We start from the raw sequence: 23,058 nt of genomic DNA on the forward strand, positions 1-23,058 counted from the left end.
TGCTCGGTTGGAGTCCTCTGCCACCCTCTGGCAGTTCACAACCACTAGTCACTTGGAGACCCCTGAACAATAGCAGGACTCTAAAGACTGGGACCCGTGGCTCCTCGGTGAATTCTGAAACTGCTTTGAGGTGCTGCCTAAAGTTCAAGGAGAAGCTTACCAAGGAAAGTGGACTTGGGGACAGCAATGGAAACAGAGACAGTGAGGTACAGGCCACTTGCTATCCTTTGTAGGAAGTTTCAGCTCCTGTTAGCTAGAGACCTTTGCAGAGTCAACATTCTATGCGAGCCAGTGTGGCACCCTGCTGGTCTATGATTCTGTTCAAGGCCCAGACGTAACCAGCCCTTCATGGGCTTCCAGACCAATGAGATTGCAGCCTGGAGTGACGTCCTACCTTGGCTGGAAGGGTCTCCCCACCCAGGCCTGGTGCTGCAGGAAATGGTTCCCATGGGGAGAATTCCTACTGCTCCAGGGCAGCAACTTCCTTGGTGTCATCAGTTTACCTGCCAGTCTCATCTCTGGGAGGGTACCAGTTTCTCTGGCTTCCCTGCCTGTACCCAGAATGATCCCAACACTTATTTCGCCCCTGAAAGCCTTGGAAGGATGCCCGCTTACATTTCTAGTGAATAGCATTTCCATTGGAGGCCCTTCACCCAGGGTTCCCTACAAAGGGGTTTGCTTTTAGGGAAGGGCAAGGTGACCTTGCTTTGTCCTCCTGAAGTACCACATGTGCCTCTCCATCACTGTGCCTGCCACACAATCACAATCCTCCCCTTCCTGTCTCTGCCCTGCTAGCCTAGAAGCGCCTGAAGGCAAGAGCTGTCTTAGAGGCACACTGGGAAAATAGGGGGCCCTGGGTCCTGATGGAGTGAGGGCCCGGCTAGGGCCAGAGGGCCTGGGCTCACCAGCCACTGGGCCTGGATAAACATGATTTTCAAGAGGTGAGTGTAGTCTGGCCCATCTGATTCTCATTCCCACTCCCTGAGAGTGCTATGTTTTTCACCTTGAAAACGAAGGCACACTACCCTGAGCCCTTCACTGCCTTGTCAAGTGGTGGTGTGGCACACGTAAGGGAGCATTGCCATGTGAAAGCTCCCCAGCTCCCTTCATTACGATCATCCCACAGACAGAGGACCATGCTGTGACTCAGAGGCCCAGCTCTTCCTAGCCGTGCTATTCCCTAAGTAAACTTCAGTGAGTTGCTTTATCTCAGTGACTGTGTTTTATCTGTGAAACAGGAGTGTCGGATTGTCAGGGCAAGACCTTGGAACCTTCACTGAGTGGCATGGTCATGGGCATTCCTTCTTATTGTCATTGCTTAAATAAGCACGAAGATACTTTCCTGAAGAATGATGTTTGGAAGGAAGGAACCTAGACTTTGGTGTGGGGTGGGAATGGAGTAAATCCTAAATCCATTCCTTGTTAACAGGCTTGTAAGTGGAATTCTTGCCTAGCAAGATTTAGGATAGTTCTCTAGCTCAGGAGTCGGCAAACGTTTACTGTAAAGGGGCAGAGAGTGACTATTTTTGGCCTTGCAGGCCACAGGGTCTCTACCACAACTGCGAGGCAGCCATGGACAATACATAAACAAATAGACATGGCCTTGTTCCAGAGGACTTTATTTACATCGGGCTGCAGGCCGGATTTGACCAGTCAGCCATGGTTTGCTTACCCCTGCTTTAGCTTATGGGGGGTGCCCAGCAAGCACTTGGGAAATTAATTTGTTGAAGATAGGTGAGTAGAGGCCTCTGCTAGTCCTGTGCCTTGGTTTTAGCTCTGTTTACACAGGACCAGGTTCTGTGTTCTTGCCACTGAGTCACAGCTGCAAGACCCTCACCTCCTGCTAGCCCCACTCCCCCAGCTTTGAGTGATCCCAGGTTCCTTCAAGCCCACTGCTGAGTGGGGAGCAGTTTCTGTGCCTTCCAGGGTCTGTCTCCCACACTGCCACTCCCCATCCAGGGCCTTTTCCCTCCATTCTGAGTTTGTGGGACACACAATTTGTAATCTTCTTAAAACTGAAGAAGCGAGGTCTCTGATTCATGTAGATTAAAATCAGCTGCAACCTATTAATGGTCCAGGGCCCAAGACAGATTTTAGGAAACAAAAACACTGGACCAAATTAGACTGAGCCGGCCTCTGTCTCCAGGGAAGGGAGGTAGCGTAGGAGGCTGGGGGCGGGGGAGTGGCCATGTGGTTTTCATTACTTTGGATTCTCTTCCTGAAGCGAAGTCACCCAACACAAAGCGAATGGAGCGCCAAGGCAGCGGCCAGCCTCTGGAACCCGGCTCTCCCTGGTAGAAGCCCTGGGTCCTGTTGGGGGGCTCTGGCTGGTTGTGTGTCTGTAATTAACAGGTTTCAAAGTGGTTATTTTGGAAAAGAGAATTTCAGTGGCGCGTTAAAATCCTTTCATCAGCCATCAGCTGCCGTCCCAAGGCCTTCAGCAAGGCCTGAGCCACTTAAGGCTTCTGAGAGCTTTAAATTCCCAGGGTCCTGTTTGAGAATTTGTTGGCTTTTGCCATGGGTTTTATTGGGCTGATGGTTGCCATGATTTTCATATGTTGTTTGGTTCCTGGGATCATAAAAATGTTTGCCTCTTCCTAGAGTACCTAGGATCATTAAAAAGAAAAGGAAAAAAAAAGACCCTGCATTTGTAGCTGCTACATAACATACAAACCGTGGCTTCCTTGGGGGAAAAGGGCCAGCTCCGGCTCTGGGCTAGGGAAAATCATCAACCTGGAAGAGACAGGACAAGCAGCCACACCCAGTCTCCACCTCCCTCCCATCCAAGGACACTGAGGCCCAGAGAGATGCTCATCTAAAGCCGGTCTGGAATCCTGGTCCCACTCTCAGTCAGGTGCTCTTTCTCTTCCTGGTGACTTGAGGCTGTGAGTAGAGTTGGGAAAGGTAGAGGAGTCTGAATTCTGCTGGACTAGTACTTTGGGACACCTCTAGGAGTGGAAGAAATGGTCAGATTTATAGGCAGCATAAAGTGAAATGCTGATGTGGACAGAGGAGCAATCCGGGTCAGCACGGGCATTCCCATGGCCAACAGGACAGAGCGCTCCTCTGAGGCTGGAAGGGTTACTGGAGCCTTCACTTGGCACCCACAGCCCTGAGACATGGAAAGAAGGGAAACAGGTACCAAATCCCACAAGCCTCAGAGATGATTTCTCACTGCTTTGAATATGAAACCTCTGAAATCTGGTCAAGCTCCCAGAATCACCATAGGGGGTGACAGGAATTTTGGTTAAGCCAGTATTATCTGATAAGTGGAACACTAACCTGGCTTTACTTCCTATTTTGATGATGGCTACCTTCCAGAACCTTCTTTCATGGAAAACATGACAAAAATTCTGGGAGAATTGCTATTAAATAACCTCTGCTGCTTAAAAACAAGGCCAGACCAGCAGACCTTGCTCTCAGCAGGACACATGTAAGAACTAGTCTACAATAAAGAAGCTGTGAAGGCGTGTTCAGAGAATTAGAGGGTGTCAGAGCTGGGAGGGAAATTGGAGTTCAGCTAGACCAGGCTTTCATTTTACAGATAAGGAAACTGAGGCCTCAGGGCATATCCAAAGTGATCTAGGGGGCAGAGGGAGTCCAGGATTTTCTTGACTATCCCATTCTTCACAAGGCCACTGTTCCCCTTTTGGGTTGATATTGTCGTTCATTCATTCATTCAGTTTTTACTACCTCCTATGTGTCAGATGCTTGTAGGCACTGCTAATTTTGTTTCTTTGAAGTTTTTAGAAGTGGAATAAAAGAGATACATTTCTGTGGACTACATTAAGGGAGGAAAGGAGTTTTTCCCCAAAAATCTAGGTCTGGGGAAAGTCTGGTGACTTTTGTGAGCCTGGGGCATGTTTGGGAAACGCCTGCCTTTTTGGGTGTGCCTTTCAGATGAGTGGGAAATATCAGGTAAAGGGGTGACTTGCCTAGGCTGCCCCCACTTGCAGTGACCCCCGCTCCCAACAGCCACCTGGCAGTGTGGCCCAAAGGAATCTGGAAGTGAACATCAGCAGAGATTCTCTGGATCCAAATTTGAGTGAGGGCTGGCGGGAACCCAGGCTAGCTGGAGGCTGCAGCTTGCATGGGTCTCTCCGTCTGTTTCTCATCATTCTCCTCCTACAGTTTGCTTGTCAGTCCTTTGCTCTTGTTTACCTCTGTGTGGATAATTCCTCGATTATAAATCAGAGAACTTGGCACTGAGTTCTGGATTATCTGTGATCTTTAACTTTCCCAGGGCAAAAGAAATTAAACCAGTGAATCTCTTTGTTTCTCATGGTTCAGCATCCAAATCGTGGAAGTGTGAGTCTGTGTGGAGTGAGACAGCCTGAGCCCACCTCTGCCCTGGCCGCCACGCTCTAGGTGAGCAGTCATGCATCCATGCATTCATTTATTCCCTCAACAAATATTCAGTGAGTACCCATGTGGCACACTCTCTTCTAGAAACTGGAGATACAAGGTTAAAAAAAAAAGGACACTATTCCTTCTTACCTTGTTTGCATCTTAGTATGGGTGACAATAAGCAAACAAACCAACAAACATACATGCTAGTGATCAATGCCTTGAAAAAACGTAAGCCGGGTAAGAGATGGCAGTGAGGGGTGCACTATTTTACACACAGTGGGGTCAAGAAGACCTCTCTGAAGAGGTGACATTTGAGCAGAGATTGGATGAAGAGAGAGTAAGCAATGTTCAACCCAGAAAGAACATTTCAAGCAGAAGGAATAGCAAGGCCTGGGACAGGGACAAGTGTGATGTGTTTGGGGAACAGTAAGGAAGCCAGGGACTGGAGTAGAGCAAACAAAGGGGACAACTATAGTACATTAGGTCAGAGCAGTGGGCAGGGGCCAGCCATGGAAGTGGTGACTTCGGATTTTGTTCTGAGCCTCACAGGATGTCCTTGGAGGTTTTGGAGGGGAGTGATGCAGCAAAGATGAACATTCAGAGGCTATAGAGAGGCTTGTGGAACAACAATGGGCCAGCTTGGGTTAAACATTGGCATTCAGACACATGGCAATGGTAGCTGCACCTCATGGGTGGTGCTTCCAGTGGGAACTTTTGAGAGCTACATGTCTCGACAGGGTGAGGCTGGGCCTGGGAGCTCACTACCTCTACCAATTAGTGTTAAGCCCAGAAAAAGGAAATGCTGCTGTTTAAATTGTAGGGTTGGAACCTGTGAGTCATAGAACCCTCAGCCAAATGGACCATGGTGAGCTCTGGAAGTTACTGGTGCAGGGTCTGAAGCCCCCAGCTGGGTTGTTTTGCCACCCGTGGGGGCTTCCAGACACATTCGGAAGAAGCAGACTCAAATACAAACCCCATATTTAGGGGGTCCAGCTTTATTTTTGGCTGATTGTATACTGTCTGGTCAGTTTCCTTCCCAGTGTCTTTTACTTTGGAAAAGGCAGGCCACCTCACAGGGGTGCAGAGAGAAAAGGGGAAACACATGGATTTGGGGCTCAATCAACCCCAAAACACAACCCTCACCTCATTACTCCGCTGGCTTTTGGAAAAGCTACTGAACCTCCTAGAGCTGTACTGGTCAGTGGAGTAGCTGCCAGCCACGTGGCTATTTACATTTAAAGCAATTTAAGTGAAATAAAATTTAAAAATTTGGTTCCTCAGTTTCACTTACCATATTTCAAGGGCTCAATAGCAACATGGGGCTTGTGGCTACCTATTGGACAGCGAGATGTAGAAGGTTTCCCTCGTGGCAGGAAGCTCTGTTGAACAGTTTCACTTCTTTAAAAAGGAAGCGATCCATGAGAACTGAACAAGTTAACAGGCACAAAGCACAGGGTGCTCTGCCGGTCTCACTCCAGGTGCTCAGCAAATGGTAGTCACTATGATTGATCATGTGAATCTCCATCCTCGCTCTGCTACCGACTAGCTACGTGGCAAGTCATTCAACCTCTCTGAGCCTCTGTTTTCTGATATGTAAAATGGGAATAAAAAGTACCGCGGAGGACATTCCCACAGCATAACATGATCCTTGTTTTTCTCCGTTCTCTCTGGACCCATGAGAACTTCCTTACCAACCCTCAGCTGACTTATCTAGACCAGAGCTTGGAAACTCCAGTCTTGCAGCACTTAGCAAGAAGCAGGACCTACTGTGGCCCAATAATGCAATCTGGAGATTTTGGCCATTCTGAAGGGTTTGACCATGGCTTGTGGTATGGAGTTCTAATGAAACGAGTGGACAAATCTGATCAAGAAAAATAATCATTTGACTCAAGTCGGATATTTACCCTGCTCTGCTCTGAAAGACAGCATGCCTTGGGTTCCCCAGCTCCAGGCCCCAGCTTCCCTGGCTAAACGTTCCTCCTGTGGGCAGGGCTCTCAGAGAGGGGCTCCCAAGCAACCCTTCTAGTGTCTCAGCCTCCAATCAGTTTTCCATTTTCCACTTGGGGTTTTTGTTGTTGTTTAAACGTTTATTAACTGCAGGCATTTGGCGGTGGAAGTTGGGATTTGCCTGAGGCTGGGAGGAAGTTATTTGCCAGGCCAGGATAAGGTGTGGTTTAAGGGTTGAAACTGGAATCCCCTTCACCTGCTTAATGCATTTCAGGGGAGATTTGTTTTCAACTCCCAAATTACCTGCTAGGAATTCTAGACCTGAGATCCTATCTCACTGGCTGTTTTCTTTCATTTTCGAAAAGAAATACAAAGAAAAAAGAGTGAAAGGCTCAAACACGACATTCTTGCACTCTCTTAAATAAAATTACATACAGTGAGTGATTTTCTTCCCTGTCTTCTATAAAGCGGTAAGGGGAGGGCCTGACCTAGCCCGGAAAACTTCTGTTCCTGGGGAGGTGCGGCTGGGAGCTGCAGAGAGCAGGTGATACTAAAGACATTTCTTACGTGCTTATTGGCCATTTGTGTATCTTACTGAAATATAATTTATTTTCAAATATTAATTTTATGCCCAGCAATCTTACTAACCTTTCCTTTAGTTTAATAATTTATTTGTAATTTTGGGGGTATTTTCTATGTACAAATCACACAAAGGTTATGGGGAGTGTTAAAACTCATAATGGAGTCTCCAGTAAAGTCAAGTTCAGAAGAAACAGCTAGAAGGACCTGTGTCCAAGCTTGTGGAGGGTAAGTGAGCAAGAAGTTGCCTAAATGATGGTATAACTATGAACAAGAGGACAAAGATAGACAGCGAAGACATTTCAGACATATGGACCAATAATTTCTTTTCTTCCTTTCTTTCTTTTGTTTTTTTTAGAGAGACAGGGTCTTCCTCCCTCTGTCATCCAGGCTAGAGTGCAGTGGTGCAATCACAATTAACTGTAGCCTCCACCTCCTGGGATTAAGCAATCTTTCAGCCTCAGCCTCTCAAGTAGCTAGGACTACAGGTGTGCACCACCATACCTGGCTATTTTTTTTCTTTTCTTTTAGAGATGGGGTCTTGCTATGTTGCCCAGGCTTGTCTCAAACTCCTGGCCTCAAGTGATCATCCCACCTCCGCCTTCCGAAGTGATGGGATTACAGGTATGAGCCACCCAGCTGGACCTCTCTCTTTCTTTCTTTCTTTCTTTCTTTCTTTCTTTCTTTCTTTCTTTCTTTCTTTTTTTTAAGATGGAATCTCACTCTGTTGCCCAGGCTGGAGTGCAGTGTGGTGCGATCTCGGCTCACTGCAAGCTCTGCCTCCCGGGTTCACGCCATTCTCCTGCCTCAGCCTCCCGAGTAGCTGGGACCACAGGCGCCTGCCATCATGCCCGGCTAATTTTTTGTATTTTTATTAGAGACAGTGTTTCACCATGTTGGCCAGACTGATCTCGATCTCCCAACCTCAGGAGATCTGCCCACCTCGGTCTCCCAAAGTGCTGGGATTACAGGCATGAGCCACCACGCCCGGCCAGGAAGCTGGACCCATTTCTTTAGGCTGGAAACTTTAAAATATTTTGGCTATAAGTACTCCTTTATATGCTTAACAGTTGTTGACTGATGATCTTGAGGAGCCTTGGTTTATGTGGGTTGTATCTATTGATAGATCCTGTGGTAGCCAGCTTCTAGAATAGCCTCCAAAAATCTTACCTCCTAGTATTCATGCCCTTGTGTAGTCTCTTCCCAAATTGAATCAGAGCTAGTCTATGTGACAGGTAGAAAATGGCAGAAGCGATGGTAGGTGATTTCAGGGGCTAGGTTATAAAAGGGACTACTTGTTCCCACTTGGCCTCTATTGTTCACTCTGGAGAAAAGCGATTCCTGTGTTTTGAGTACCCCAGGGGAAGACCTACATGGAGAGGAAGGAACCAAGGCCTCCTGTCCACAGCCAGCAACACTGGCCTGACTTATAAATGAGCTATCTTGATGGCAGATCCTCCAGCCCCAGTTAAGCCTTCAGATGACTGCGACCTCCTGAGAGGCTGCCTAGCCAGAACTGCCTAGCCAAGCCACTCCTGAATGCCTGAACCACAGCAACCAGAGATAACAAGTGATTCTTGTTGTTTTAAGCCACTAGGTTTCAGGGTACTTTGCTATACAGCAATAGATAATTAAATAATTTACCATATTAAAAACTAAAACCAAAAATAATATTTGTTCATTTAATACATATTCATTGTTAATGAATAAATTAACATTTAGTAATTTATTAAAATGCATATATTCATTAATCCATTTAAATGTTAAAAATAACAACATTTTATTATAAAAATAACTTTTTTTAAAAAACCCACGTGAGAAGAGTGACAGTGTTTTACATTTTTGCAAATCTCTTGACTGTCTGACTTAATAGAAGACAGCTGGATTCTCATATCAGCTTCTGCATTCAATCAGCTGTGATAATGTTGTTTTGCTTGAAGTATGCGAAGGAAACCCAGCCTCACATAGATATTTTGTTGGAAAAGGGAGGAATATTTTAATAGTCTTTTCAGATAATTGTGAATATTCTTGTTTGACATTATACCAAAACTCAGCCAATAGTAGATTACAAAGGTTAGTTGCAATGTGGAATCTGAAACTGTATCAATGAACTTTTTGTGCTCAGTTATGTTAAAATTCAGTTGTCTGGCTTGTACTCTGAATAGATCTTTTGCTCATGTATGATTTTGTAATAATATGCATGGGTCATTTGGAAAATATTGCTTCACTAAGTCATGCGGATTTTTTAAGTTCGATGCATTTCATGATGAAAACTAAAAGTTCTTATTTGTTAATATCATCACTGATCTCATCAAAAACCTCTATAAGTGTTGGGAAGGTGTTAAGTTCACTATGGCAGATACAGGTTTTAAAAAATTCTAATTTTTGCTTTATACTTCTATTTTGGCAGAAAATACTGTCAGTTATTTTCTTTCTTGAAGTGATGAGCTCAGTTTTTTCATTTTTGAGAAAATGCCTGTCAAATAACCAAATCTGAATAACCATGGTTACTTGGTCCTTTTGAGTAAACATTGTGTTCCATGAAAGTGGCTAGTGCAGATCACAACTCAGGACACTCACACAAGTGCTTTTCCTCCAGATGACTGGCATACTTTGGGATGCACTGGAAATGCTTGATACTTTGTTTCCAAGTCATCACACAAAGAGAAGGGAAGGGAAGGGAGAGGGGGGAAGGGAAGGAAGGATACACTTTTGGGCAAGATTTTATAAAATAAATAATTTTTAATGTCTAATTTAGGACATTCTTCAGTGAAACTGGCATTATTTTCCACCTGTAAGTTTGTAGCAGTGAAGAATACCATGATTGCCAGCGTAGTTCAGCGCCAGCAATTTTACCCAGATGTCAACACAGTGAAGAAGGCAAATAACATCTTGGTATTATTATGAAAATAGTTTTCAGCTTGCAGACACCCTAATAGGGTCTCAGGGATCCCAGGGGACTGCAGACCTCACTTGGAGAATCGGTGCTTTAGGGAGATGGCTGCCATTCTACTACTTGTAGCATTTACAGGTAAATGTGCTACATGCTAAGACATATATGTACCAAGTCTTTGGGCAAAATTGTAATCACCATTTATTGCATAAACTAGAAAACATATCATTAGGTATCAGCTTATTCTTGTAGCTGGACTAGATATGAGACAGGTGTTTTATTTAAGGGGGATTTTTTATGGTTTTATTTATCTCACTTGTCAAAGGTATATGGATGGTGGTGAGGAAGCTAGGCTCTAAGCCATTTCTGAAACTGTCAGTGTTGAATAAATAAGATACATAAGGAAGCTAACACTTGCACCCCTTCCTCTGTAACTCTTCTACCGCCTTGATCCAGTGAGCCCTGAAAGCTCAGGGGGCTGAGGAAAACATCCTTTTTAGAGCAGCAGGGTTCCCTCAACTCCAGTGTAGAAGTGGGCAAAGTTCTCACATTGGCAGTGCCTGCAGCATGGGACAAGAGAAGCAGCCGGCCCCCGAAGGCCGCGTTTGTTCAAATGGCCGTGGCACCTGTGAGCACTGTACTGCCGTGGAAGAGCTCAAGTCATTGCCTCTGCTAAAGTGCCTCTGAATTCCTACAGAGTGGACTTAGAGCAAGACAGGGTGGGGACACAGTTGTTTTCCATTCTTGTTCAGTTAGGCTTACACATCCTCTCACTCCCAAAAGGCAGAGTAGGCTTGCGCCCCACACCTGACTGGGCTCAGCTCTTTGGCGAGTGATTGCGTAGCTGTTCTGCCTGTGACTACAGGCCCTGGTCTGCAGGCGGGAAACAACAGGCAGTTGTGTCCTGAGCCCTGGGAACTGGAGATCTTTCCACATCTGTTCGCCTAGTCGGGGGCGGGAGGAAATCACCAGAACCTTCAAACATGGGGCCAGAGCAGGGAGACAAAGGGAAAGCCTTAAGCCGATGGTGACCCCGGGTCATATGAGCCCCCCCCAGGCGCCCCCCCATCCCCTTTCATCCCCTCAGGTCCCCGGCACTCAGCCTTTTCATCCTTCTCCAGGTCAGCAGGATCAGGTTAATGTGAGTTGACCAGAAAGCTTATCAAATGAAGGCAGGGACAGGTGTTTGAAACCCCTTCCCTGCTGAAAGCTGGGTTGAACAAGGTTAGCAGTGTAGCTGAGGCCAACATCCTACACTAATTGCATTTTCTTTCCTGGAGCTCCTTCTCTTCCCCTTCCTTGCTCTCTGGTTTGGAACCCCTCAAGGTCTCTGAGAGCCGGTAACCAAAACAAACCGTTCAAAAAACGAAGGATTTAGGGGAAAAAATTAGGGGATGTGACATTCTAGACCGAACAGTGGCCCTTCTATGCCAGAGCCTAGGAACCAGCATTTGGAGGCCACTTCCACCCAGTGGGCATGCTGAAATCAGTTACTATGGGCTTATCAGAACTGATTGCACAAACCTTTTCCCAACTTCACAATCATGATGTCCTATTTGTAGCTTGAGTTGACCAAGGTGGGAATATTTGTACCACAGAAATCAGCAAGCTACAAACCAGGCTTTTCCACCTCCAGAGCCAGTTGTTAAACATTTACCGGCACACCAATGCCTCCACTGTAGCTACTGTCACTCAAAGTATGATTCTCAGACCAATTACATAGGAATTTCCTAGAGATCAGAAATGAGGTGGGGCAGGAGGGTTGTTATTTAACATGCAGATTTCCTGGCCAACCTGAATTAACTGAATCAGAGTCTCTGGAGGTAGAGCCTGGGGAAATGCTTTTTAGCAAGTCCCTAAGGTTATTAATAAATTCAGTAGAGTTTGAGACTTCAGCCTGAGGGAATAGGAGAAAAGAGTGGGTGTGCATCTGACTCTTGGCATCTGGAAGGAACAGCTGGCTTCAGTCCCAGTTGGCCTAAGAATGGACAGCTGTTTTCCCTTGAGATAGAAACTTCATGACAGGAAAAAGAGGTGGGAATTTTGGGGTCTCAGCTACCCACTGACAACACAACTGGTTCTGCCTTAGATCTCAGGATGAACCCATTTTCCAACTTGAGACTTTGACCCAAGACAGCATGAGCAAATGCCCAGATGTATGTACAACGTGGAGAAAGTCACCATCATTTGCACCAATGGTGGGGCCAGTGGAGCCAGGGAAATCCCAGAGTCAGTTTTCCATATTAGATTGCCCAGCACAGCATTTCTCCTTCAGATTTGTCTAGACATTATCAGGAGCTTTCACAATCAGGCATGATTTTGTAAAGCGAAGACCTTGTTGACTTCATCCCACTGAGCTGGAAGAGAGGGTCTTTTAAGGCAGAAAGAAAAAGAGAAGAAAAGGAGAAGAGAAAAAGTTTCTTTGCCTAGATGTAAAACAGAAAGTTCATAAGGAGCTTAACTCTGCTTTCGACTTGTTTTGCACCTGCCTGAGGGAGTGGTTTAGACGGGGACAGGTAGTGTGAAAACAGAGCTGGTTAGTAAATTCAAGAGCTGGGGTTTGGACCCAATTTTACAGCAAAACAAACAAACAAAAACCAATGCCCTTTCCTGCCAAGCACAATGCAGTATTTTTTCAACATGCAGTTGGAACCCAGAAGAATCCTTAATGGGCAACTGGGGTAGTGACATAGGACATATACGCTCAAAGTACTATGATTTCCTAAACCATCAGAGCCCTCTATATCCTGATGCAAATTCTGAAACATAATCCAAAGCCACATGTAAAACTTATGGGGTGATAGGCAAGTAAATTATGAACTATTAGATTATTGGCTATTAGATTATGCACTGGAATGGATAATTGAGAGTCAACCATATTGATGCATATCATTTAGGCACTCCCCATATTAGACAGTTAAGCTTGTAGCAGTTTGCTAAGTTCATGATCATGTGATCATTTCCTATATATTTGTTCTAACTGTTCAGGGCTTTAATTAAACATAAAACTTCATCAAATGGGAGGAGGAAGAAACCAAATGGCCCTTCAGGAAAACAAGATATGAGCTCATGTATTTTTTGCCAGGTTTCACGGCCTTTCTTTGTGCCCAGAAACTCTTCCTCACCCCAGGACCCATCTTCACTTTAATACTATCCATTCAACAAATACATAGTGAGGACCTACTGTGTGCCAGGGAGGGTGTGGAAGAAAGGCGACAAACCACCTGGTCTCATTCTCAGGAATTTTACAGTCTATTGGGAAACAGGTATTACACAAGTCAGTATAAAAATAAATAAGTGATTATACATTGTCCTAAGGGCTGTGCAAGAAAAGTACAAGGTACAAAGAGAAATGTCAATAGTCCTGGAGGGTTGACTGCATCAAGAACATGTCCATGGAGACCAGGCTGATGGGGTGTTTGTTTGGATTGTTTTGGGTGGCATGGAGTAGGGGTAAGGGGACACGGAGCGTTCTGTTTGAGGTACTTGAAAGGGCGGTCAAGTAGGTGACTGAATATCCAAATCAAGAGAGTCGGTAGTGGAGAGGTGATTCAAGCCCACACCTGGATGAGGTCATAGGGATGGAATGTCCGAGGAGAGGCAACAGCTGGGGCCTGCTCTCTGGGCCACCCATATGCAGAGCTCACGAAGGAGGCACTCCCAGAGGGGAGGGAGTCCCAGAAGCCATTTGCAAAGGGTATTTTATGAGTGGGCAACGTGAAAGTACCAACATCAGAAAAGCAACTCAGGGCCTCCAGGACACACGTGACTCCCCACTTCTCCCTTCTCACGAGCCAGGCAGGCTGTCTGCAGGCCAGCCAGTGAATTGAACTGGGGCTCTCAGAGTCAGAACAGCTGGCTTCATGACTCTAAGTTATTACTTTCTGTTCCTTTCCTAGTCCCGAACTCAGACCCGGGCTCTTTGCTCCCCAGAGCTTCTAAGTGTGTAGGTATCAGGAAGAGAGCAAATACACCAGTTCACACAGATGTATGAATAATGTTTCACCAGCCAGTTCTCTTTGAGATGTATTGTCATAAAGAAGCAAAACTAAATCTCTAATCTGTGGAATTTCAGGCAACCTTAGATGTTTCACATGGTGCCCTTGAGAGGGAGACCTTTTGAGCTGGGGCTGCCACCCTGTTCCCTTCTAGCTTCCCCGCACTGTTCCTGCAGCAGCTTCTTTTCTTCCTCCATTTCTGAATCCCCAGAGTCTTGAAAACCTCCAGAATTCTCAGAATGGTTTCTTAGGCACCCGTGGCCATGCCTCTGACAACTACAGTAGCTAACATTTATATGTAATTGTTACATGTAATTGTTAGCCCCTCATATTAAACCTATGTTAACCCTATGTTAAATGAAGTTAACCATAACATAGGGTCGCTGTGACTTCACAGCAAACTTCAATCCTACGTTAACTGACTTCACAGCAACCCTATAAGATTGGGTCGGTTACTCTTCTTCTCTGGGTGAGGCTGCAGCTGGATGAGAGATGTTTATTAGCTGCCTGTGGACACACAGCTGGCAGGCTGAAATTTGAAGCAGGGTCTTGCACCCAAACCACACTCAGGGCCTCGTGAGTGGGATGTCAGCCTGAGTCTGCCCCCGCTTGGGTTTGCTGTCCTGAGAGAACAAAAGCAAATCCATGTTCTGGTTCTCTGAGGCAGCTCTTACTAGACCTGACTCAGTTTGACCCCTTTCTGCGGCTGGAAAGGAGGACGGCGCAGGTCAAGGCCCTGGTTGCTGATTACAGAAAAGATGGGAGTCATGTGGGGTGTCACCTTCTGTCTCCTGAGGGAGAAAACCGAACACTGCTACCTGAATTTCTAGGATGAGGTCGAAGGCACAATCTTTTCAGGTCAAATCTCTTGGGCAGAATTGAAGAGACTGCAAAAAAAAAAAAAAAAATATGGAAGTTTCCCTCACCGTTTCTGGGATGTCTGAATTCCTCCCTCTCTGGCATGGAGCCACTAGAAGGCTCCATAATCCTCCCTCTCCTGGCTCAGAGGCCCAGCTACACTTTCTAAAACAACCCAGAGCCATCTGATTTGAAGCATGTACCGGCTCGTGTGTGGAAGACAGTAATTACCTCCATTCCAGTTAGGAAAGCTGAAACCTGCCTGTTTCATGCCTCAAACAATTATCGAAGTGCCTTTTGAAGCTCTGGATAGAAGAGAAAAGCAAAACAAACCAGAGCCAATTAGAGCCTGGGATTTGAGCGTGGCTTAGTTTTGTGCAGTGGGACTTGGGGGGAACTGTGGGAGAGGGTCAGAGGTCACCCCAAACCTCCAGCTGCCAACCAACTTTGCCCGTGCCAAAAGAACATTATTTAGCATTTAAAATGAAGGCCCCTCTGCCTGACTCAGGAACAATTTGCAGGAACAACCTCTGCATCAGCTGTGAAGAGGGCTCCCTGATTAGATAAGGCCTGGAATGCATTTGATGTTGAACAAAACAGTTCTCTGACAGCTTTTCTTACTTGCCATTAGAATGTTTTCCCCTCAGCTGAAACTTGGTAAGATAAAGTGAATCCCCAGGGACCCTTTTGTTTTTTGGGTACATATCTGAGGAATATTTGTGGCCTGTGTTCCATTTGGAGTTAAGGTTCTTGGTCCCTGAAGTTCTTCCAGGCTTGGTGGTAAAATCTGGCCGTTCAGAGGCAGGCTGTGATGAGAGTGGAAAGCAGATACCAGGCATGAGGGCAGAGGACAGCAAGTGGCTCTGCCGTGGGATGGGAAGCCTGAAGGCTTTTTTTACAGTCCCCAAGGACAGTTCCCTGGCATTCAACACTGCCACAAAGCACAGAGTGGAAAGTGGAGTTGGGGCATGGAGGGGGTTGAAGCTGGATTAGAATGAACTTGGCCACGATCTGTTCATGATGTCTGGGGTGGCCTTTTGGATTACTAGGATTTGATTGACTGTCAGGGCAACGTAGCACTATCTGGGAGGTTCCCTTTTGAGTTTGGGTGAGGATCAGGAAGACAGCCAGCACCAAAGAGCCCTAAGAGAACCCACTATACCTTATTTACATCCCTAACCCAAGCTGGATAGAGGAGCTTTCTCCTGGCCCTGGCATAAGTGCCCAGCTTTCCATCTGCCTATCATTTACCCCCTCAACAGTGGGCTTTGATGTCTACCCTCTGCAACAAGAAAAAGCATTTGTGGGAATGCCTCTTGGTATTTGTGGGGGACTCTCCCTTGGTATAGGGAAAGTTGTCCTCCATACACACAGGTTTTGTATCCTGCAAGTGCTGTATTTTCTATCTGTGTTTGGTTGAAAAAAAAAAAATCTACATATCAGTAGACCCAGGCAGTTCAAGTCCATGTTGCTCAAGGGTCAACTGTATTCCTATAAAGCAAAACAAAGAAGCATATTGCTTAGGAAGATGTCTGTCATGCTCAGAATGGGGTGAATATCAATGGTCTGGTGGCATCAAAATGGCCAGTTCTGTGACAGTAAAAGAGGTTCATGTCTTATTTAATCTTTTGATAATAATAACAGCTATGGTATATCACAGCTTTACCAAGTACCAGACACTGTTCTAAGGGCTTTGCATGGTTCACTTACTCCTTACTTCAGCCCTAGGTGGCAGGTGCTATAATTATCCTCATATTGCAGACAAGGACATTGAGACAGAGGTGAAGCCACCTTCCCAAGGGCACACATGGCGTCTGCACTGCTCCTGACCAACCGACAGAGAGAGCTGCTGTCACGATCCTCAAATGAGTTACGCATGTCAAAAGTTTAAAAATAAAAAAGATAAAAAGATGCATAAAATTTAAAAATGTAACATTTCAGGCTGAACAGACTAAAACTGAGAGATGGCCAGAGCAGAATATGAAAGATAAATCTATGGACAGAGTAAACCATGACTGGCTTGAAATTAGGGGCCTTACTCCTCCACACTCCTGACAGCGGTTGGTTCAAGACCAAGAAATAGAAGCACATTGTGTGTTCTACGCATGCTGCCCTGGGACACACAGAGGCTAAACACACCCACAGGCTCAAGCTGTCTTTGAAGTTGTGCCTAACAGATCCGAGATGCATGGTGAAGGAATGTTCTGGATGCGTTCTTCTGAGATTTTAGAACTGAGTTCACTCACGTTCTCCTATGAACTGTCCCTTGTAGTCACTGTTCAGAAGGATCCCAGGCTGCCTGTGTCAATGATTTGACCCCACAGATGGTTCTTTTTTAGGTTCTGACAGGGAGCAGAAATGAGTTTTTTGACTCAAGAAGATGCACTTATCTGTAGTTCTTTAAAAACCATTTTTGTGATTTACAGTGTTTTCTCTGAGGCAGGTCTCCAATGATTTCTCTCCAGGATGTGGCAGAGACCACCAGCTGCTTAGCAGGCCCTCAACTGGACCAAGAATGTTCATGATAGGGATTTCCACCCTTTCCATCTGTGGCCTATGATAGGCAGAGTAATGGCCTCCCAAAGATGTCCCAGTCCTGATCCTTTAAACCTGTGCATATGTTACATGGTGAGGGAGAATTAAGGAAGCAAAAAAGCGCTAATCAGTTGACTTTAGGATAGAAAGTTTGTCCTTGGCCCAGCGTAATCACAAGGGTCCCAATATGTGGAAGAGAGAGGCAGAAAAGACAATGTCAGTAAAGCCATGTAAGAAAGACTCAATGGGCCATTGCCAGCTTTGGAGTTGGAAGGGGCCATAAGCCAAAGACTAGAAGCTGGAAAAGGCAAGCAAATGGATGTTCCTCTAAAGCCACTAGAAAGGAACATCGCCTTCCAGATGTCTTAATTTTAGGTCAGTGAGACCCGTGTCCGACTTTTGGCCTCCAGAATTATAAGATACATTTTCCTTGCTTTAAGCCATTCCATCAGTGGTAACTTGTTACAACAGCAATAAGAAAGTAATTCAAAGTTATCATGGTTTTCAACCCCCAGGTCATAGGACCTGGAGGACATTGTCCCATGAGCTGGGAAGTGAAAAACATGGTGGTCACCTTAGCATCTTCCCACTGACTATCTGGGAATTCTCATGGTTCTCCTGGCTAAGCCCCATCTACATGTGAGCACTTCAGCCATCAGTGTTTCCCTGCAGTGGGGTCTCTTCTTGACGACTGATGTTCCATTTCTTAGCAGTGTTGCCAGGGCCTCTCCTTAGTGTGGTCCAGACATCCTGTAGCATTACAACAAGCTGCTTTTCACACCCTCATTCGCCCAAAATGCCAAATACTTCCAGCCAGCACAGGGTCTGGGGGATTTTTCTCCCCTTCCAGATAGCCAGCCACAACTTCTATGAGCTCCTGAATATAGAATTAGCATGATAGAACCATGACATGGCAAGCGCCAGGAGCCAACCTGAGCCATCCTTGGATTTGAGAAGTTATCAACTGGGAAATACTTGTGATTTACAATTTTCTTCCGTCCTCCACCATTCCATCACATGAACATCCAAGTCAAGCTTCTGAGCTGGGTTAAGAAACTGGAATTCCTGGGGCTCTGGTTCAGGCTCTTACTACCTCTGTGACATTGGGAACGTTGGTTAAGATCATTGTGCCTCAGTTTTCTTATATGTAGAACGGGGAAAATATATGAGTTAATACATGTCAAGTGCTTAGTGAACTGTCTGGGTCATGTTCAGTGCTATAAAAGTGTTCATTGTTGTTGTTGCTGTTGTTCCTATTGTTGTTATTATTAAATGGGTCCCAAATCTTGAGGCAAGTCATTTGGAAAACCAGCTTGTTCATGGTTTGCCACATATAGTCATGTGCCACATAACAATGTTTTGGTCAACAACTGACCACATATAGGACTATATAGCCTAGGTGTGTAGTAGACTGTACCATCTAGGCTGTGTAAGCATACCGGATGATGTTTGCACAGCAACAAACCCACCTAATGATATATTTCTCAGAACATGTCGTTAAGTGACACGTGACTGTATTATACTTCTAACAATTGAGATGAATTACCGTTGCACACGGTGCTGAAGCTCAGGTGTAGACACCCTCTTTTAAAATATTTTTCCCATGAACATGTCCTCCAGGAAGCAGGCTCTGGTGTGTCACAGCCAGATGAGTGATTGTTAGGGAAGACAAAGCCTGTGTTTAGAGTTATGCAAGCGTAGTGGGGAGAGGGCATCTTATTGCTGACTCACACCCACTGGCAACCCAGCCTGATTCATCTAGACTGCTGCAGAGCTCTCTGCATGGAAGACCTCAGCTCAGAGGATCTCAGCACACTGCATGGCCCACCAAGAGCCTCTGACATTGAGGCCTCTTCGTTCTTCTGGATTCAGTTCTTAGGTCCCCGAAAGTGGTAAAGGGGAGAGGAGAAGACTAGCTCATTTTCAGCCAGGAGTGGCCCCTGGCACATGGGACACTGCTTGCATTGGACAGAGGCCACTCACAACAGGCTGCCCTTTCTGGGTGCGGCGGCCAGCCTGCCCTGACAACAGTGCGACCTGAATCTGTGACTCTTAATGGCTGCTTGGGACTGCTGCAAGACTCTTGGGTCTGTGACTTGCCGAAGAGAGAAGTTTCTGGGCAGAACGGGGAGCTCAGGAGAGAAAAAAGTTACATCCGCACTAAGTTTCAGTTATAAAGCCCAATGATAACGATGACCAAAACAAAACCAAAAATCCTACATGCTCTTTGGTATTATTGGGACTGAAAACAATGGAACTGGGTTTCTTGAATTTTTCTTAACTTTAATCCCCATGAAAGAGATTTGAATTACAATATTTTATCAAAGTAAAAACCATCTGAACAGCTGCCTGAACTAACCTGGGGGCCTAGACAGTTTAGCTTCTTGACCTCTGGCAGGTGGGGGAAGGGGACAAAAGGAGAGAGAGAGTAGGGGAGGAGTGAGCTCCTTCTGTTTTCTGGGCTGGCCGTTTGAGGCCCGTGAACCAACTGAGCTGATGTCAGACTCTGGCACTCCCACTTCCAGGAGTCACAACAAAGTGGCAGGGATCAGGGGCACACCTGGGTCTCAGAGAAGTTGCACGTTGTAGGAGAAAGAGAATATGCTGCGCAGACACGCCCAGATTTGTGTTTTGCTGCTCCTTTCACTCTATGTGATTTAGACAAATTACATAACCTCTCTGCAAATAGGGAAAACTTCCTTGTGCCTGTTGGTCTTGGAAGGACTGGGACTACATAATGCACCAATAGAGTGTCTGGAGCACATCACATATACAATATATGAGCAGTAGCTATTTTTATTATTAAACACAACAACCACTTGGGCCAAAGGCCACCTAATTTGTAGAATCATAGAGCCAGAAAGAACTGCAACGAGTCAGCTAATACAGTATGCGTAGAAAGAAGCCTGGAAGGAAATTTACTAAATATTAACAATCATTATTTCTGAGCAGTGGAATTGTAAGGATATTTGTGTTTTCTTCTTTATACTCTTTTGAATTTTCCAAATCTTCTTTAGTAAATGTGTATTTTTAATACTACAAAATTTTAAAACATTATATATTTTTTAAAGTCTTCCATCTCAGTTTGCAGGCTCCAGTCAGATTGCACTAAGATTGCATCTAAAACCATAGTCGTCCAGCCTGTTGCTAAAGCCATGAGAAAAGGCTGGCAGTAAAGAATTCCTTCCACTCTTCTGTACCATACATCCTGAATGGAGCATAATCCCTGCATGGTTTCTAGCCCATCATAACCTTGCTACACTGTTTCATATAAAAACTTCAGCCATTGAGAATGATGTCATTCATCATATTTCCTCTTTCTTTGCCTTTTGCTGCCAGGAAGCCTTAAACAAATTTAATGCTCAATTACAGTAACAATTAACTCAGATTTTTTTCCCTTCTTCCTCTATGGTTTAATTTTCTCTTTTTTATTCAACCAACTTATTGCATATGTGACCTTCATTGTAAACTACCTCAAGTACACTTTAAAAGTTGGACATAAATCATAAATAAATGAAGCTTTATCTGATCTCTTGTAAAAACCCATGAACAGCCTGTTAAAATTCATATTACTAAACATCTCAACCAGTAAATGTCAGGAGGGTGGCATGAAGAGCAAGAAAGAGAAAGCTCTGAGTCAAGGTCCATAATTAGTGGAAAAAAATAAAATCCTGGCAAATATAGATTTGTTCAGAACTAATTATTTCCCTTTTAAAATGGTTACTTAGTACTTACTCTAATATGTTCTTTGAGCATCTATTGGGCGTCAGGCACAGTTTTAAATGTTATTTCATTAATTTTGTGAGGTAGGTATTATCATTTCTAGTTGAAGAATAAGAAAACTAAGACTCGAACAAGTTAGATAACTTGCTCCCAATCTCCCAGCTAGTAAGTGGTAAGTCTGCAGAAGAAACCCTGCTACATCCAACTCCAAGGAATTCACAGCCCTATTCTGTTTCATCAAATACAGGTTTTCTTTCTCTAGGTGGATTAGTTGAAATGGTCAACCAGGCTGAAGCCGCTGGTTGGCTGTGTTCTAAATCCAGAAGCCCAGCTAGAGGCTCCTGTGCGGTGAGAAGGACTAAAATTGCTTCAAGTGCAATGGATTACTGGGGTTAGGCTCATTTCTAAAAATGAAACACTGAAGTGGGGCTTTCTTTTTTGTTTGTTTGTTTTTGAGACAGGATCTCACTCTGTCAACCAGGCTGGAGTGCAGTGGCACAATCTTGGCTCACTGCAACTTCCTCCTCCTTGGTTCAAGCAATTCTCCCACATCAGCCTCCCCAGTAGCTAGGACTACAGTCGCATGTCACCACACCGGGCTAATTTTTGTATTTTTTGGTAGAGATGGGGTTTCACCATGTTGGCCAGGCTGGTCTCGAACTCTTGACCTCAGATGATCTGTAAGGTGGACCTTTCTTACTAGGAAAGAATGTTGAAAAACAGCTGCTGATGATCACGTCTGAGACTGTTTCTTATAGGAAACTGTAGGCCTATGGAGGCAGGAGAAATAATCACAGCCCAGCAACCAGAAACTAGGATGCTTTCACTACTAAGGGAGAGATCGGTAACACTATGGCTGGGAAAGATCTTAAATCATCACTTGATTCTGAACCAGAGACCTCTACAAAACCTCTAGGATAGAAGAAAATGAGGAGAAAGAAGAAAGAAGACCTCACTCTCAAAATTAGTATCCAAGCAAAAATATTCAACACTAAGAAACCCAGTTGACAAAATCAACATTTGTTAGACTAATTTTGTCCGAAAGAAATTAACAGAACAATCTGACTAAAACTTTAAACTAAATTTGTCTAAATACTCAAAGAGAAATAACATCTACTTTAAAAAAGGATATTGTGAAATAAAGCAGGCAGAATTAAGAATTGGCAAATATGTAAAAGAACAAATTAAAAAGATAAAATATACAGATAGGATAAATTCTAGACATGAAATAAATGAAGAGAAAATTAGTGACTAGGAAGATAGTATTTAAGAAACCACCAAAATGTAGCCCAAGTCAGAGTTAAGGGCATGAAGATATACTGAGAAGCTCCAATTTTTATACATACATATGAGATAGTAAACCTATCTACCTCAAGGATAAAAATGATAGTATTAAAAGTTGTGGCTGGGCACAGTGGCTCACACTTGTAATCTCAGCACTTTGGGAGACAGAGGCAGGAGGATCTCTTGAGCCCAGGAGTTCAAGACTAGCCTGGGCAACATGGCGAGACCCCATCTCTACAAATTTTTTTTTTTTTAATGCCAGGCATAATGGCATGCACCTATAGTCCCAGCTTCTTCAAAGGCTGATATGGGAGGATTGCTGGAGCCAAGAAGGTCAAGGCTACAGTGAGCCATAATTGTGCCACTACATTCCAGCCTGGGCAACAGAGAAAGACCCTGTCTCAAAAAAAAAAAAAAAAAAAAAAGAGATGAAAGAAAGAAAGAAAAAAAGAAAGTTACCAGGGAGAAAGGAGAGTTATTTATAAAAGAATGATAGCTACATTGATAATAGACATCTTATTAACAACAATAGATTCTAGCAGACAGTGGAGTAGTATCTTCAAATATCTGAAGGGGGAAAAAAATCACCTGTAAATCTAGAGTTTTAAACCTACACTAGCTTTCAAAAGCCGATTTAAAAGAAAGGCAGTTTTAGGATTTTTTTTAAAATGAAGTTTATATCAGTCTTGAGTCTTCACTAAAAGAACCATTAAAAGATGTATTATATCAAGAAATAACTCAGTTTCAAGGTAGGCCACAGAAATCAAGAAACTATAGTGGGCACAGAAATAAATAAATTAAAATAGACTTACTTCAACTGACTATAACTAAATCTGGAGTTTAAAATAAAAGTTAAATTAAAAAGTAATATGTTGAGATAATATGTTAGTA

The 23,058-nt window shown here is 44.5% G+C and overlaps 1 protein-coding gene across 4 annotated transcripts in view; it reads left to right on the plus strand.

Moving 5' to 3' along the window:
* RAD51B (RAD51 paralog B) overlaps window positions 1-23,058 on the plus strand; it is a 775,981-nt gene that overhangs the window by 665,694 nt on the left and 87,229 nt on the right. Inside the window, exons 12-13 of one of the 4 annotated variants that reach the window (XR_012090986.1) lie at window positions 4,291-4,368; window positions 7,408-10,178. The exons of 2 other annotated variants lie outside the window; for them this stretch is intronic. The gene's annotated coding sequence lies outside the window, so the exon portion shown is untranslated. Of the gene's footprint in view, window positions 1-4,290; window positions 4,369-7,407; window positions 10,179-23,058 lie in introns of those variants that run through there. One more of the 4 variants, XR_012090988.1, reaches the window with a different exon arrangement.

Source organism: Chlorocebus sabaeus, chromosome 24 (assembly GCF_047675955.1).
Source record: "Chlorocebus sabaeus isolate Y175 chromosome 24, mChlSab1.0.hap1, whole genome shotgun sequence".
NCBI lineage: Eukaryota > Metazoa > Chordata > Mammalia > Primates > Cercopithecidae > Chlorocebus > Chlorocebus sabaeus.